Source organism: Vulpes vulpes, chromosome 1 (genome assembly GCF_048418805.1).
Source record: "Vulpes vulpes isolate BD-2025 chromosome 1, VulVul3, whole genome shotgun sequence".
In the NCBI taxonomy this organism is placed as follows: domain Eukaryota; kingdom Metazoa; phylum Chordata; class Mammalia; order Carnivora; family Canidae; genus Vulpes; species Vulpes vulpes.
The window spans coordinates 162,142,651-162,159,076 of NC_132780.1; the positions used below are offsets into that span (position 1 = coordinate 162,142,651).

General features: G+C 38.7%; 1 protein-coding gene across 1 annotated transcript in view; it reads right to left on the reverse strand.

Moving 5' to 3' along the window:
* The window catches only part of B3GAT2 (beta-1,3-glucuronyltransferase 2), an 83,352-nt gene that overhangs the window by 9,096 nt on the left and 57,830 nt on the right, over positions 1 to 16,426 (reverse strand). The window lies entirely within an intron of this gene.

Below are 16,426 nucleotides of genomic sequence, written 5' to 3' on the forward strand. Positions count from 1 at the left end.
TTTTCAATTCCTTATAGTATGTATCAACTTAGTCTCACTTCCATATACTTGTCCCACTGGCATATTCTCTCTTTTCTAACCACGCAGTCTAATCTCAAGCAAGGCTGATACAAACCAAAACTATTTCTAATTCCCAAAGGATAGTTTTTGGCAACAATACCTTTATAGTCTGGTTACAAGAAACTAAAGGCCTTTTTTCCCTAACAGTCACTCTGGCTAATGGTATTAGAACACTGGGCTCTTGACACTTCTACTACTGGCAGTAGGTATCACGTAATTTAAAAAGTCGGTCTCTACTACAAATTAAAAAAAAAAAAAGATAATCTCCAAATTAAAGCATTTACACATGTAGGGGCACCTGGGTGGCTCAGTTAAGTGTCTGCCTTCAGCTCACAACATGCTCTTGGGGTTCTGGGATCAAGCCCTGCATCAAGCTCCCTGCTTGGTGAGGAATCTGCTTCTCCCTCTCCCCTCTGCCCCTCCACCATTTGTGCTCTCCCTGCCTTCCTCTCCAATAAATAAAAAAATTTTTAAAAACGTATACACATACAACTGTCTAAAGATGTGCATGTGGTACCTCCTCTCCTCTCTGTAATTCTGAGGTGAACCACTCACAGCTCGTCCTAGCAGAGCACATCCAGTCTTTTGTAAAGTGTGTGAATCTTCCCTACCTACCCGCGCCCCTCATTGAGACAGAATTCATAGATAATGAAATTTGCCTAAAAGGAGCATTAAGTGGCTTTTAGCATATTCATAACTCTGGGCACCATTTTTAAAAACTAGTCTTTCTCTATTGAATGGTCTTGGCATCCTTGGCAAAAATCAACTGATTGATAAACCCATAATGTAAGGGTTTATTTCTGCTCTTTCAATTCCATTCTATTAATTCATATACTCATCTTTATGCCAGTGCCACACTATTCCTGGAGCTTTATATACTAAGTTTTCATATCAGAAAGTTTAAGTCTTCCAACTTTGTTCTGTTTCAAAATTGTTTTGGCTATTTTGAGTCCCTTCCTTTCCAATATGAATTTTAGGATGATGTTGGCAATTTCTGCAAAACAGGCAGCCATAATCTTGATAGGAATTACCCTGAATCTACAGATTAATTTGGGGAATACTCTCATTTGAGTAATCTTTTAACCCATAACATTGTCTCCTAATCCAGGAATATAAGATGTCTTTCTACTTCTCAAGTTCTTTAATTTCTCTTAATAATGTTTTATAGTTTTTAGTATACAAGCCTGATACTTATTTTGTTAAATGTTACTGAGTATTTTATTATTTGACACTATTGTGAATAGAATGGTCTTATGGTTTCATTTTTCAAGTTGTTCATTGCCAATGTAATAGAAATGCAATTGATTTCTTATGTTGATCTTGTATCTTACAATCTTGCTAAATTTATTTACTAGCACTAATAATAGTGTAGGCTCCAACACAGAGTTTAAACTCAATTCTGGAATCAAGACCTGAGCTGAGACCAAGAGTTAGACACTTAACTGACTGAGCCACCCGGGCACCTTCCCCCATTTTTTTTTTTTTTTTAAGTAGGCTCCATGCTACAAGTTGTACATGTACTCTTGAGGCTATATTAAAAGAAATCATGCTATTGATAACTGAAGATATTTTACTTCTTCCTTTACAACCTAGATGCCTTTTATTCATTGTTTTCAACTAATTATCCCAGTTACAACCTACATTACAAAGGTGAATACAACTGTCAAGAGGGGTCATCCTCGTCATGATCTTAGGGGAAAAGCTTTCATCTTCAGCTATTAAGTAGGTTAGCTTTTTCATGGATGCCCTGTATCAGGTAAAAGATGTTCTTTTCCATTCCTCACTTATCAATCTAGTGTCTTTATCATGAAAGAATGTTGAATTCTGTCACATTTTCTGCACCTATTGATTTGATCATGTGGCTTTTGTTGTTTGTTCTGACATGGTGTAGCATATTTACTGACTTTTGTATATGAACTAACCTTACACGACAGGGATAAATCCCACTTGGTCATGATGTATGATCTTTTTTGTTATATTTTGCTGGATTAACTCCACTAGTACTTTGTTTAGGATTTTTGCATCCACATTCATAAGGAATATTAGTCTATAGGGTTTTTTTTTCTCTTTGATGTCCTGTGTTGGTATCAGGGTAACTATGGCTTTATAGAAGGACTTCAAACATGTTCCCGCCTTACATTTTGGAAATGTTCATGAAAGATTGGTCTTAATTCTTATTTTCTTAAAGAATTTATTTATCTGACAGAGAGGACAAGTGGTGGGGAGGGGCAGAGAGAGAGAGAAGCAGACTCCCTGCTGAGCAGGAAGCCCAATGTGGGATTCTATCCCAGGACCTGGAGATCATGACCTTAGCTGTAGGCAGATCCTTAATTGAGCCACCCAGACACCCTTTAATTCTTCTTTAAATATTTGTTAGAATTCACCAGGAAAACTATCTGGAACTGGGCTTTTCTCTATAGAAGTTTTGTTTTAATCCATCTCTTATGAGTATATTCCGATTTTCTATTTAAGGTGATTTTTTTTAAGTAATCCTCTACACTTACATGCAATGTGGGACTTGAACTCATAACCCTGAGACAAGAGTTGCATGCTCCACCAACTGAGCCAGCCAGGTGCCCTTTGAGAATCAGTTTTAATAGTCTTTCCATGAGTTTGCCCATGTCATCTCTATTATCTAATGTGTTGGCATATTGGCATATAATGTTTCATGGTTTTTCTCTTACAATCTTCTATAAACAGTAGTAATGTTCTTGTTTTCATTCCTGATTTTAATAATCTGAAGCTTGTCTCCTTTTCCCTGGACAATAAAACTAAAAAGTTTGTCAGTTTTGTTGATGCTTGTAAAGAACAAACTTTTGGTTTTGCCGATTTCCTCTATTGCTTTTCTATTCCCTGTTTCATTTATTTTGGCCCTAATTTATTTACTTCTACTTATTTTGGGTTTAGTTTTCTGTTTCTAGTTTCTTATGGCAAAAGTTTAGGTTATTGGTTTCAGATCTTTCTTTTTAACAGAAGCATTTGTAGGTATAAGTTTTCCTCTAGGCACTGCTTTAGGGGCAATCTCTAAGTTTTAGTATGTTGGGTTTCCATTTTCATTCATCTAAAAATATTTTCCAATTTCCCTTATGATATCTTCCTTGACCAAGTGGTTATGAGTATGCTGTTTAATTTCCACATACTTTTAAATTTCCAACTCCTTTATGGTAGTGATTTCTAATTTCATTCCAGCATGGCCTGAGAACACATTTTGTATGCTTTCAACTATTTTAAATTTATTAAGACTTGTTTTATGGCTTAACATAAAACATACTTTATAGTCCCTCCTAGAGTATGTTCATTTGTGCATTTGAAAAGAATGTATATCTGTTGAGTGGAACATTCTCTAGATTTTACAGGTCTCATTAATTTACAGTATTTTTCAGGGCTTCTTAGTTTGTTTCCTAATTGTTATATTATTGAAAATAGATGTTGATGTTTGCAATGATTATTGTTGAGCTGTATCTTCCCTTCAATTCTGTCATTTCTGCTTTATGTATTTTGGGGCTCCATCATAAGATGCATATATATTTATAACTGTCATATTTTCTTTTTTTGTCATATCTTCTTAAAGGACAGACAATTTTATCATTATAATATAACTTTTTTGTCTCTACAGGCAACTCTGTCTTTAAGTCTATTTTGTCTGATATTCATATAGTTACTCCAGCCCTTTTTTTGGTTCCTGTTGCATGGGAGGTCCTTTTACATTCTTTTGCTTTCAACCTACTTATACCTAAAATTTTTTTCTTGTAGACAGCATTATACTTCAATCATGGTGGTTTTTGGAGTTTTTTTGTGTGATTTTTTTAATCCATTGTGTCCATATGTCTTTTTAATGGACACTGTTTGATCCATTTATATTTAATGGAATTACTGGTAAATTAAGATTCATATTTGCCAGTTTGCAATGTGTTTCCTTCATGTCTAATATCTGTTCATTCCTCTATTCCTAAACTACCATCTTATTTTGCATTAAAAGGATATTTGTTAGTGTATCATTTTGTCACTTATCATTTATTTTTTTGAGTTACTTATTTAGCAGCTGCCCTGGGAATTACAATTAGGATCTTCACTTCTAACAATCTAGTTCAGATAAATACCAATTTCACTAGTACACAAAAACTTTGCTCCTACATATTTCCATTATTCCTGCCCCCCTTTGTCCTGTTCTCAAATTACATCTATATTGTATAGCTCTTAATCCTGATTTCTAATTATTGCTTCATGCAGTTGTCTTTTAAATAAGAGAGTATGGAAAAAAGAGAGGTAAAACTTACATCTATACTCTCTTTAAAATTTATCCATACATTACTTTTACTGGCACTCTTATTTATTTGTGTGATTAGAATTACTGTCTGGTATCCTACCATTTTAGCCTAAAAGACTCTTCAGTACTTCTCATAGAACATATATGCTAGTGATAAGTTTTCTTGGCATTTATCAGGAATATGTTAATTTCTCCTTCAGTTTTTAAAAAAATATCTTTATTTATTCATGAGACACACACACACACACACACACACACAGAGGCAGAGACACAGACAGAGGGAGAAGCAGGCTCCATGCAGGGAGCCCAATGTGGGACTCCAACCTGGGACTCCAGGATCACCCCCTGGGCCGAAGGCAGGCACCAAACCACTGACCCACCCAGGCTCATTTCATTTCTTCATTTTTGAAAGATACTTATGCTAGATATAGAATTCTTGGTTGACAGTATTTTTCTTTAGGTATTTATGTCATCCCACTGCCTTCTGGCTTCTATGGTTCCTGATGAGAAATCAGCTGTTAATCTTGCACAGTCTCAAGGTCAGAGATGAGAACTCAGGGCCTTCTAAGGTTTTTTTCATAAGCATATGTACAGCTCTGTACCCTATATTTAGACCTACACTACTACTATATGGCCTTCTAGAATCCTAGAAATATGTTAGAGCTTTTCAAAGCCCCTATGTAAATATTATCCAAGATTTTTCCATTGAAATTTTTTAATAATTTATTGTTTGTCATAACTATTATCATTGCCTCAGAGAGCTGTAATGGTAAACAATCAACATTTGATTTTTATTTTTGTTTAGTTTTTGTTTTCCTATTTTTTATTTCTTACAAAGGCTCCCAGGAAAAGGCTGTTTGTACTGAGCAAGATCTTGGGTCAGATAAAGATAAGCTTTGAGAATGTCAATTTCTACAGACCTATTGGGTAGAATAATGACAATTCTCTTATAATGGAGCTTTGGTGAGCTTTTTTTTGGAGCTTTTTCAACCCTGTTCTACCCCCAGTGACTGTTAGAATGAATAGCTGCTGATTTTCACCCTGACTGCAGGACTCTTGATTTTCACAACCACCAGGGAGGCAGGAAGAAGAGGATGGGAATAGGGAAAGTTGAAATAATGTAATACTCATTATTACCAACATTTAGCATTTTTCTTGAACATTCCTCAGATTGATGTACATACACTCTGGCTTAATTTCCATAGTTGTGAAAAAGTTGATTTTGACAATTTCTGAAAGTATTCTCATTGTTTCTATATAAGACAATATTCAGAGGTCCTTACTCTGTCATTATTAATGATGTCACTTTTTTTTTTTTTCCAAACCCTTAACCACATTATCACCATTTGAAGAGGATAAGCATGAAAGAAGCAGCCACAGTAAGGTAGGGCATGAAGGTTAAAAATGGAAAAATGCTGAGAAATAAATACCTTGAAACAAATACAAATGGAAACATAACATCCTAAAACTTATGAAATACAGCAAAAGTAGTTCTAAAAGGAAGGTTCTTAGTGATAAATGCCTACACAAAAGACAGAGATCTCAAACAACCTCCCTTCCTCAGACAACTAGAAAAAGAAAAAACACCACCAAAAGTTAGAAGGAGAGAAGTATATAGCAAAGATCAGAGAAGAAATAAGTTAAATTGAGACTAAAAGGTAATAGAGATGACTGATGAAATTAAGAGCTGATTCTTTGATAAGATAAACAAAACTGACAAACAAGTTAGCTGGAATGACCAAGAAAGAGTGGGCTCAAATAAATAAAGTCAGAAATGAAAGTGAAGACATTGTAACTGATATCACAGAAACAGAAGGGATAATAAATGACTATGAACAAGTATACACCAACAAAATCAGACAATACAGAAAAAAATGAATTCCTTAGAAACATACAACCTACCAGGAACCATAAAGAAATAGAAAATCTGAATAGACCAATTACTAGTAAGGAGAATGGATCAGTAATCAAAAACCTCCCAAGAAATGAAGTACAAAACCAGATGGCTTCACTGATAAATTTTACCAAATATTCAAAGAGTTAATACCTAGCCTTCTCAAATGCTTCCAAAAATTGAAAAGGAGGAAAAACTTCCAAACATTTTATGAAGCCAGCAGTACCCTGATACCAAACCTGACAAGGATACCACAGAAAATTACAGACCAGTATCTTTGATGAACATAGATACAAAATCCTCTAACAAAGTATTAGCAAAGAATTAAACAACACATTAAAAAAATCACATTATCAAATGAGACCTATTCCAGGGATGCAAGGATGATTCAACATCTGCAAATCTATCAGTGTGACCCACCAGACTGAAAAATAAAGGATGAAAATGATATGATCATCTTAATAGTTGCAAAAAACTCCAATATTTGACAAAATTCAATATCCACTTGTGATTAAAAACTCTCAACAAACTAGATATAGAAGAAATGCACCTCAATATAATAAGGGCCATATATAACAAGCCCACAGCTAACATCATACTCAACAGTGAAAGCTAAAAGCTTTTTCCCTAACAAGACAAGGCTGCCCACTCTCACTTTTATTCAATATAGTACTAGAAGTCCTAGCTACAGCAATCAGACAAGAAATAAGTCATCCAAATTGTTAAAATAGTAGTAAAATTCACTATTTGCAGATGACATGATACTATATATAGAAAATCCTAAATATTTTACCAAAAACTATTATAATAAATGAGTTGTTAATTGCAGGATACAAAATTTATATGCAAAAATTGTTGGCATTTCTACACACTAGTAATGAACTATCAGAAAGAGAAATTAAGAAAACAATCCTACTTACAATTGCATCAGAAAGAATAAAATACCTAGGAAGATTTCAAACTATATCACGAAGCTATAGTAATCAAAACAGTATGGTATTTGCATTAAACAGATACAGAGATAAATGAAACAGAATAAAGAGCCCAGAAATAAACCTCCGCATATATGGTCCATTACGACAAAGGAGCCAAGAATACAAAGGAGCCAAGAATATATACCATGAGGAAAGCACAGACTCTTCAATAAATGGTCTTCGGAAAACTGGACAGCCACAGGCCAAAGAATGAAACTCAACCACTGTCTTATGCCATATACAAAAATTAACTCCAAATGAATTAAAGACTTGAATGTAAGACCTGAATCTGTAAAACTCCTAGACAAAAACATAGGTTGTAAGCTCCTTGACAACAATCTTGGTGATGATTTTTTGGATCAAATGCCAAAAGTAAAGGCAGCAAAAGCAAAAACAGGTGAGTGAGACTACATGGAAATAAGAAGCCTCAGCCCAGCAGAGGAAACTATCAGCAAAATAAAAAGGCAACCTACTAAATGTGAGAAAATATCTGTAAATCATATTTCTAAGAGAGTTATATCCCAAACACATAAAGAACTCATATAACTCGATAGCAAAAAAACCAGAACAGTATGACTTAAAAATGAGCAGAGGACCTGAATACACATATTTCCAAAGAAGACATGCAGATGGCCAATAGACACATGAAAAGATATTCAATTATCACTAACCATCAGGGACGTGGAAATCAAAACCACAATGACCTACCACTTCACACATGTTAGAATGGCTAGTATCAAAAAGATAAGAAATAACATTGTTGGCAAGGGCATGGAGAAAAGGGGACCCATGAACACTGTTGGTAGGAGTGTAAATTAGTGCAGCTGCTATGAAAAACAGTGTATTTTAGAGATTCCTCAAAAAATTAAAAATAGGGATCCCTGGGTGGCACAGCGGTTTAGCGCCTGCCTTTGGCCCAGGGCGCGATCCTGGAGACCTGGGATCGAATCCCATGTCGGGCTCCCGGTGCATGGAGCCTGTTTCTCCCTCTGCCTGTGTCTCTGCCTCTGTGTGTGTGTGTGTGTGTGTGTGTGACTATCAAAAAAAAAAAAAAAGTTAAAAATACCATATGATCCAGCAATACCACTTCTGAGTATTATAAAAGAAAAATGAAAAATGAACTCAAAAAGGTATATGCATGACCCTCCCCTCCCCATACATTCATTGCAGTATTACTTACAGTAGCTAAGGCATGGAAGCAACCTAGGTGTCCTGTGATGGATGAATTTGGATAAGAAGATGTGGTATATATACACAACGGAATATTATTCACCCATAAAATAGAAGAAAATTTTTTGCCTTTTGCAAAAATGTGAACTCTGGGTACATCATGCTAAATGCAATAAGGCAGAAAAAGACAAATGCCAAATGATTTCACTTACATGCAAAATCTAAAAAAAAAAAAATCAAACTCACAGATCCAGGGAATACACTAATGGTTGTCAGAAGTAGGCAGGTGGAGGGTGGTCAGAAGGTATCAATTCTCAGTTACAAAATAAATAATTCCTGGGGATGGAATTACAGCATAGTGACTATAGTTAATACTATGTTGTATATTTGAAAGTTAGTAGAGCAGAACTTAGTTCTCCTAACAAGAGAAATATTTTTAACTATATGTGGTGATGGATATTAACTAGACTTACTGTGGTGATCATTTTACAATATATACAAATGTTGTACACCTAAAACTAGTATATGTCAATTATATCTCAATTTAAGAAGTAGAAAACTATACTTAAGTACTTTTTTTTTTCATAATCTTGTACCTTTCAGCCTTGGCATCTGAACTATCCAACTGAAAAACAGATATGTTAATAGTGTTTCAGGAATCATTTTCACTATACTTAAATCAGACATAGAAAGCAAAAAAGAGGGCTGTATAAAAAGAATGTGTCCTTTATTTATTGACTATCATCTCTAAATTGCCATTATTTCATGTAAATGTTTAACTATAGATTTTCATGATCCTAAGCCTGAATACTCATGTGCCATGCATGCTCCTAGGGGGCAGGGAGAAATATAGTTTTCCACACTTATGTCCAATTATACCTTAGAATGATTTTTTTTCTAGTACCAAAAAGGAATGAAAACACATGGCCTGGCTGTTAAATGGATTTGTTAAACTGCTCCAGAATATGGACTGAAACTTTATGATCGCTTCAGGGTAAACCTTATTTTTTTTTTTTGGTCCATTTTTTTAAACTCCTCAAAGCCATTTAGCAATCATTGTTCTTTGTGGAAAAAATAAAACACTTTTTATTTCTAAGACGTATTCTTTATTTAGTCTATAACAATTCATTTAAATCTTTACTCTGAAAAGAAATCATCACAGAAACCTAAATCTTCTAAGGAAACCATCAGGATGCTGAATCAGAATGGAAAGAATGAAAGATAAATTAAGAAGTCTTAATTAACTGAATACCAAAAATATCCAGGAAAGATTTTTTTTTTTTTTGTAGGCTGGTAGCAGAGAACTAAGACATGCCTAATACCGAAGTTTAGAAGGGGAAGTGGTTCTATTGGCTCAACAGCAAGGAAATGAAGCACTATGTATGTTGAGTATGGCACAATCAACAAGGTTGACAATGTCTGAGTAAGAATCAGGGTCTCATGCTTTATGTTACCATGAGATTTTCTGTTTGACTAGTACTCACTACCATGAGTACTACTACTGAATGTGCCACAAAGCCATTCTATTCTAACCCAAGAAATACAGCAAAACAGGAGAAGGTATCTATATTCCTATTCCTCAAACCCAGCACATGCATGTAAAATAATTTTTTAAATAACAGAAAATAATGAGTTAACAAGGATATGGAAAAATTGGGACTCCTATGCATTGCTGATGCAAATGTAAAATGATGCAGCCAGTCTGGAAAAAAGTATAGTGGTTCCTCAAAAAAAAAAAAAAAAAAAAAGAAAAGAAAAATCAAACGTACAATTACCATATATATGGTCCAGCAATGTCACTTCTGGGTGTATACTCAAAAGAATTCAAAATCATGACTTAAACAATTATTTGTACACTCATGTTCATAGCATTATCCATAAGAGCCAAAAGGTAGAAACCCAAATATCCATCAATGGATGAATGGATACACAAAATATGGTTTATATATACAAGAAAGTATTATTCAGCTTCAAAAAGGCATGAAATTCTGACACATGCTATACAGCATGGATGAACCTTAAAGATACCATACTAAGTGAAATAAAAAGGACACAAAGAATGCATAATTCCACTTACATGAGGTACCTGTAGGGGTCCAATTCATAGAGGTAATAACGTTTGGGGGTTTTGTTTTGTTTTTATTCATGAGAGAGAGAGAGAGAGAGGCAGAGACACAGGCAGAGGGAGAAGCAGGCTCCATGCGTGGGACTCGATCCTAGGGCTCCAGGATCACGCCCCAAGCCAAAGGCAGACACTCAACCACTGAGCCACCCAGGCGTCCCGAGGTAGTAGATGTTTGTTACCAGGGATGGAGGGGGGGTAGGGGGTGGAGGGTGAGGAATTACTGTTTCAGGGGCACAAAGTTACAGTTTGTAATGATGAAAAATATATGGAGATGGACAGTGGTGATCACTGCACAGCAATGTGCATGTACTTAATACCACTGTGTACTTAAAAATAGTTAAAATGGTAAATTTTGTGTTAAGTACATTCTACCACAATAAAAAAAAAAAGATGAAACTTGCATTCGCAGTGAGTGCAGTCTTTTAGATCATTGGTGGGGCTCTTCAGTTGTTATAATTTTAAAAACTCATCTCCTGTGCTCAAATTCTCTTCTTGTTTGATCCATGGAAGTGTTTTCAATGAAAAAAATTTTGTTGAACATTGTCTCATACTTTTTCCAGGACAGAGCTATCTGACCTCCTACCTCCAGAGGAGATTCAGTGGGTGGCCAGGCAGGAGACCACATCTGTGAAGGACGATAAAGAGCCACAGGAAGAAAGGGGAGAGGAGCTTCTGACCACCTACACCAGCCATTCTTACTTCTAGCTGCACTTTATCATCACTTCAGACTTAAAAAAAATAAAAATACAGACACACCTGCACACTAGGTGCCACACCCAGAGATTACGGTTTAACTGATCAGTGATGAAGTTATGTTTTCTCAAAGCTCTCCATGTAATTCTGATGTGTAGCCAGGTTGGGACCCACCAAATTAGACACCCCAAAGCTCTCCTTAGAGAGTTCTCTGGAGTAGAGCTCAACATCCCCTTTTTAAAAATCTCACCACTGAGAATAATGGCAGGGGCAGTTGGGCAGCTCAGCTGCTTAAGTATCTGCATTCAGCTCAGGTCATGATCCCAGAATCCTGAGAGGGAGCCCTGAGTTGGGCTCCCTGCTCAGTGGGGAGTCTCCTCCTTCCTCTCCCCCAGCCCCTCCACCCCCCCACCCCACCCCCACCCCCGACTCGTGCTGTCTCTCTCAAATGAGTAAATAAAATCTTAGAAAGAAAGAAAGAAAGAAAGAAAGAAAGAAAGAAAGAAAGAAAGAAAGATAGATAGATGGCAATTAGGGCTCAGAAGGAATAAGCAGCTGTAAAACTTTTAATTTTGATAATCCTTATACCAGAAGTATAGTCAAGTCAGAATTCATGAATTCAGCGAACATTTACTCAAGCTACTCCTGTCAGGGACTGTGCTGAGGCTGGAGCCATAGGTAGAAGAGCTGAACCCTCTCCCAGGGGAGCTCCCGACTCCACTAGCAGAGGAAGCCCAGGGCAGACAGGACACCAAAGTGAGCGCCACCTTGAAGACAAGTGCATAGCGGAATGTGGGAGCAGCATCTATGCTGGATGGAAAAATCAGGAAAAACTTCCCAGAAAAAGCTATCCCTACACTATTAATGAGTCTTGAAAGGGGACTAGAAAGTAGTGAGGCAAACCTGGGAAGATAAAGGGACATCCCCTATTCTGGAAGACAGTGTGAGCCACTCTGGATTATACTGAGCCCATGAGCACAAGGCAATGCTTGGCTGACCTGGTGGTTGGTCACGGTGAAGCGATTTGAATGAGGTGGACTCAGTGCAGAGTGTCTGGGGTTGGGGGATACGGCTGCTCAAGGGGCCCAAGAACGGCAGCCAAGTTCAGCTTCTGAAGCCAGTGCAGAGACGTGTGTGCCAGTCACGGCAACCAACTGTGTGCCAAGCAAAACCGGCCCATGTGCCGGCCCCAGGTAACTGAACAGAGCAACAATCCTAGATTCTTATTTGTACTAATAAACTGTCTGCCTCTTTAATAGACTCCAAGTGAAAACTGCATCTCCAGATGCTCTCCCACAAGCTCTTAGCAAAGTCAAGGTGATAAAAAGGGACATTTCTCCCTTCTTGTGACCTGATTACAAAGTGTGAGAACTACTCTTTGAAATCCTTCCCCGTGTGCCATCAGTAATTAGGAAATGATTTTTCATCTGGGAAATTATGAAAAGGAGCATATATCTTATTCTCAGCAGCTTTCTAATGATCTTTTGTTTCACTTTTCTCTTATTGATCAGTCTCTTTTTAGAGTATTTTATCTAAAGCAAGGGCCAGTGTTTATCTCCATATGCCATCATGCATGCTGAGTTAGTTCACTGAATGATAATGAGCACAAGTCCCAGCCAGGAGAGAAGTGAAGTCCATCATGAGCCCAAAGCAAAGAGTTTGTATGTTCTTAAGTATTACACCTTCAAGAATGATCTGAAATAGCTCTCCGTGGTGAGAATTCAAACACTGATAGAACAGCAGGAACTTCTGCAGTATCTGTTCTCATTTCAACCTCACCATAACCCAGAAGGCAGGTGGTCTGATCCCTAATCTATAGGTGGGGAAACAGCTAGTATGGCCTGTTGTGCCCCAGGGGAGCCTGGGCAGCAGCAACGCCTGTGCTCCACAGCTGCTGTGGAGATCTGGCCACCACGGTCATCAGCCACACACAGCACTGGGCCAATTCCCCTGGATGAACGTGGGAGCCACCTGAATCCAGATGACAGGGGAACACAGACACAGTCTGACCTTGCTTCTTGGTGAAGGGACCAATCATTCAGGTGCCTACAGTTGTACCCAGTGCTCTGCATCTGATGTCTTACTCTGTGAGGAATTCCATTTCCTCTGTTCTGTGGATGAAAAACACAGGCTCAGAGATCAAGAGCTCAGTCACCTGGTTGTGAGCTGTGAGCAGGCGAGATGGGATTCAAATCCGAGTGGGCATGCCATCTCTGGAGACACACAAAACCTGAGCAGGATCACCATGCAACCCTGGACAAGTGACTTCGAGTCCTCAGCCTCCCATTTTCCTTATATTTAAAGGAGGAGGATAATACCAGCACATCCCTTGCAGAACTGAGTAAAGATTAAACAGGAAAGCACCACAGAGCACCTAAGAATGCCTGGTGCCTGGTAAACATGCCTGATACTCAGGAAACAATAATCGAGAGGTGTGCTGGGCTTCCCAGGTAGAAGGGAAAACTTCTGATTTTCAAAATTCTTAGTTCTAAATGCTTTACTCACTGAAATTTTGAGGGATACCGCTCCACTTCCACCAAGCCCTACTGGAACAAGGCCACCCCACCCTCAGCTACCCCAGAAAAGTCCCCTGATTATGAGCAACAGGTGCACAGGCACTCCTTACCCCACATGCCCACCTTAACCCAGCAAAGATGCAGTACGTGTAGAGAGAACATGTTGTTGAGGCCACTGAACACCTGTAAGTCTCTAGAATGCAATTCACTCTGGAAATAGATATGAAATGGGCAACAGGTGTCCCTTTACCCTCACACTCCACCCCTCCCTCCATGGTGCTCTAAGTTCTTGGGACAGAATCACCAGGCCCCAGCAGCTGTAATTCTGTCCCAGAGAACCCACACACCACTCCAGTGATGGTCACACTGCACCAACCTAAGGACAAGTCCCAAGTCAGTCCCCAGACCCTGCACTGAAAGGCACCATACAATACATTGTCACTTTACTAAAAACAGTATTTTTTATCTTCCTTATACAAAGCAGTCATGCATTGAAAACAACACATTTAATTTACAAATGGCCTCAAAGTTATTACCTCTCTTTTTTATTGGTTAAGATTTATTTGAAAGGAGGGGGTAGGGAGAAAAAGCACGTGCAAGTGAGTGCAAGCAGTGGGAAGGGTAGAGGGAGTGGGAGAGAATCCCAAGCCAACTCCCTGCTGAGTGTGGAGCCCAGACAAAGTCTCAACCCCAGGACCCTGAGATCATGACCTGAGTCAAAACCAGATTTAGGATGCTCAACCAACTGAGCCACCCAGGTGCCCCATACCTCCCTTTTCTTGCAGTATTTATATTCATGAAGCAAAGTAAAACATTGCCAATTTGGGCTATGCTTGTTTGGCTTTTTTTGATGATCACTTGGTCTGAATGGGGCTGATGTTTACTCTTATATTACCTACCAAGAAAGGGTTTACCAAGTAAATTAATCCAGACAAAATTTCTTGTCAATAAACATAAAGAGAAAGACGGCCCTGTACAATTGTTATTTCCCAAGAGCCCAAACTTCACAACCCTCCTTAAGGACACACACCCACAATGAATCCAGAGCCTAGAAATTTGTCAAGGAATGTGAATTTGTTTCCTAATATGAATATTCCTACTTGTCACTGGTGATTCTGGTTAACAGAATGTTCTCATTACCTGAAATCACCATATACTTCTGTATTTAAGTTACAATCCCCATCAGTCCCCAACTCAGAAATTTCACAAATCCTCCAATATCCACAGAAATGAAGGCATTTTTTTTTTTTTTTGCAAATTTCTATTTCACCAACCAAATCTCACAGACTGACCCAAGCTTGCCTCTCCTCGAAGAGCCGCACACACCCTGGGGTTTGCTGTTCCCCAAACTTGCCCTGACCTCCCAGGTGCTACTTCCATGATGCCTTTCCCAAACTGCCCTCAATAGCAATTCTCTTTTCTCTTAAAATATAAACCCAAAACATTCCATTCATACCTCATTTTCTATCTCATGAGACAGTAAGTGATATATTTATCCTAACTATTCTCTGCTAGACACAAAACTACTTGGGGGCAGGGGCCGTGTTCTCCCTACAGGCTCCGTGCAGCCCCAAGGTTAGTAAGTGTGTATAGGATTCAGTCCGTGATGCTCCCGCTGCACTATTCATATTCAGCAGCAGGTCAGCCTCCAACAATGCAACATGCAATCCACATGCAGCCCCTCCTCCTGCCCGGCTCTTGGTTTCCTTGCTCACCTCACCTCCTCAGTAAGAATAAGAGCTGATTCTGCCAAGGTGAACTTGTCCATCTAAGAGTCTCACCACCCCCTCACCCCCCATTTCATCTCCTTTGGTACTTCAACACATCTCTTTTCTCTCCAAACTTCAACTTCTCTTCTTTCATTAAAGGAAAACAAAAAAGCAGTTCTACCCCTTGAAACTGTTACCATCTCTTCCCTTCTCAATCCTGACACATTTCTTGAAGGAGTTGTTCTGGCCCTCCTGCCTCTTAGTGGTGCTCGCCACCCCCACCACTGCACCCAACATTCACTCGACATCCCCAGAGGTCTCTTCTAAATTATGGATCTGATTTTCATTTTACAAAGGGCCCTTTACATTGCTAGAAACTACTGTATCTGGAAAAGCCATAGGGATGGAGAAATTAGGTGTCAATAGAAAAAGTACAAATACAGTGGCCTACATACAACCTCGATCTTTAGAATCAAGGCTTGCCAAAACTCATGTCACCTTAGAAACCAGCCCATCCATCCTCTTCCTTACACATATCTCCTCGCAGCCCTCCTAGCTACTTATTTCCAGGACATCCTCTGTAATCACTGTCCTGCCCAAATGGAACCTCAGCAGTCCTTTCATGGAGAGAACTTCCTTTTCCTCATTGTTCTGCTGGAAATCTAACTTTCCTAGCACAGTCCTGCCAACCTTTTACTCCTCTTCAATTCAGGCCATCCATTCTCCCATACATCCCTTGTTCCAGGGAACAGCCTACAAGGTCCTAATTGCTACCAACCATCCTCATGACACCATCCACATGCTGCCGGCTCTCACACTCCCACACTAAGCACCTTCCTCTTTCACGTCCATGACAGAGACAGCCAACAATCAAATTCGTGACTCACCCAGCACTTCCCTCTGCTCCCTTCCCTGGCTCTGCTCCCTGCCGCCACTTTGGAGGACTGAGCCCTGGGATGCCATCTGTGGGAGCCCATCTAGTTCCAGAGCTTCAACACTCCCATGTCCGCAAGACTCC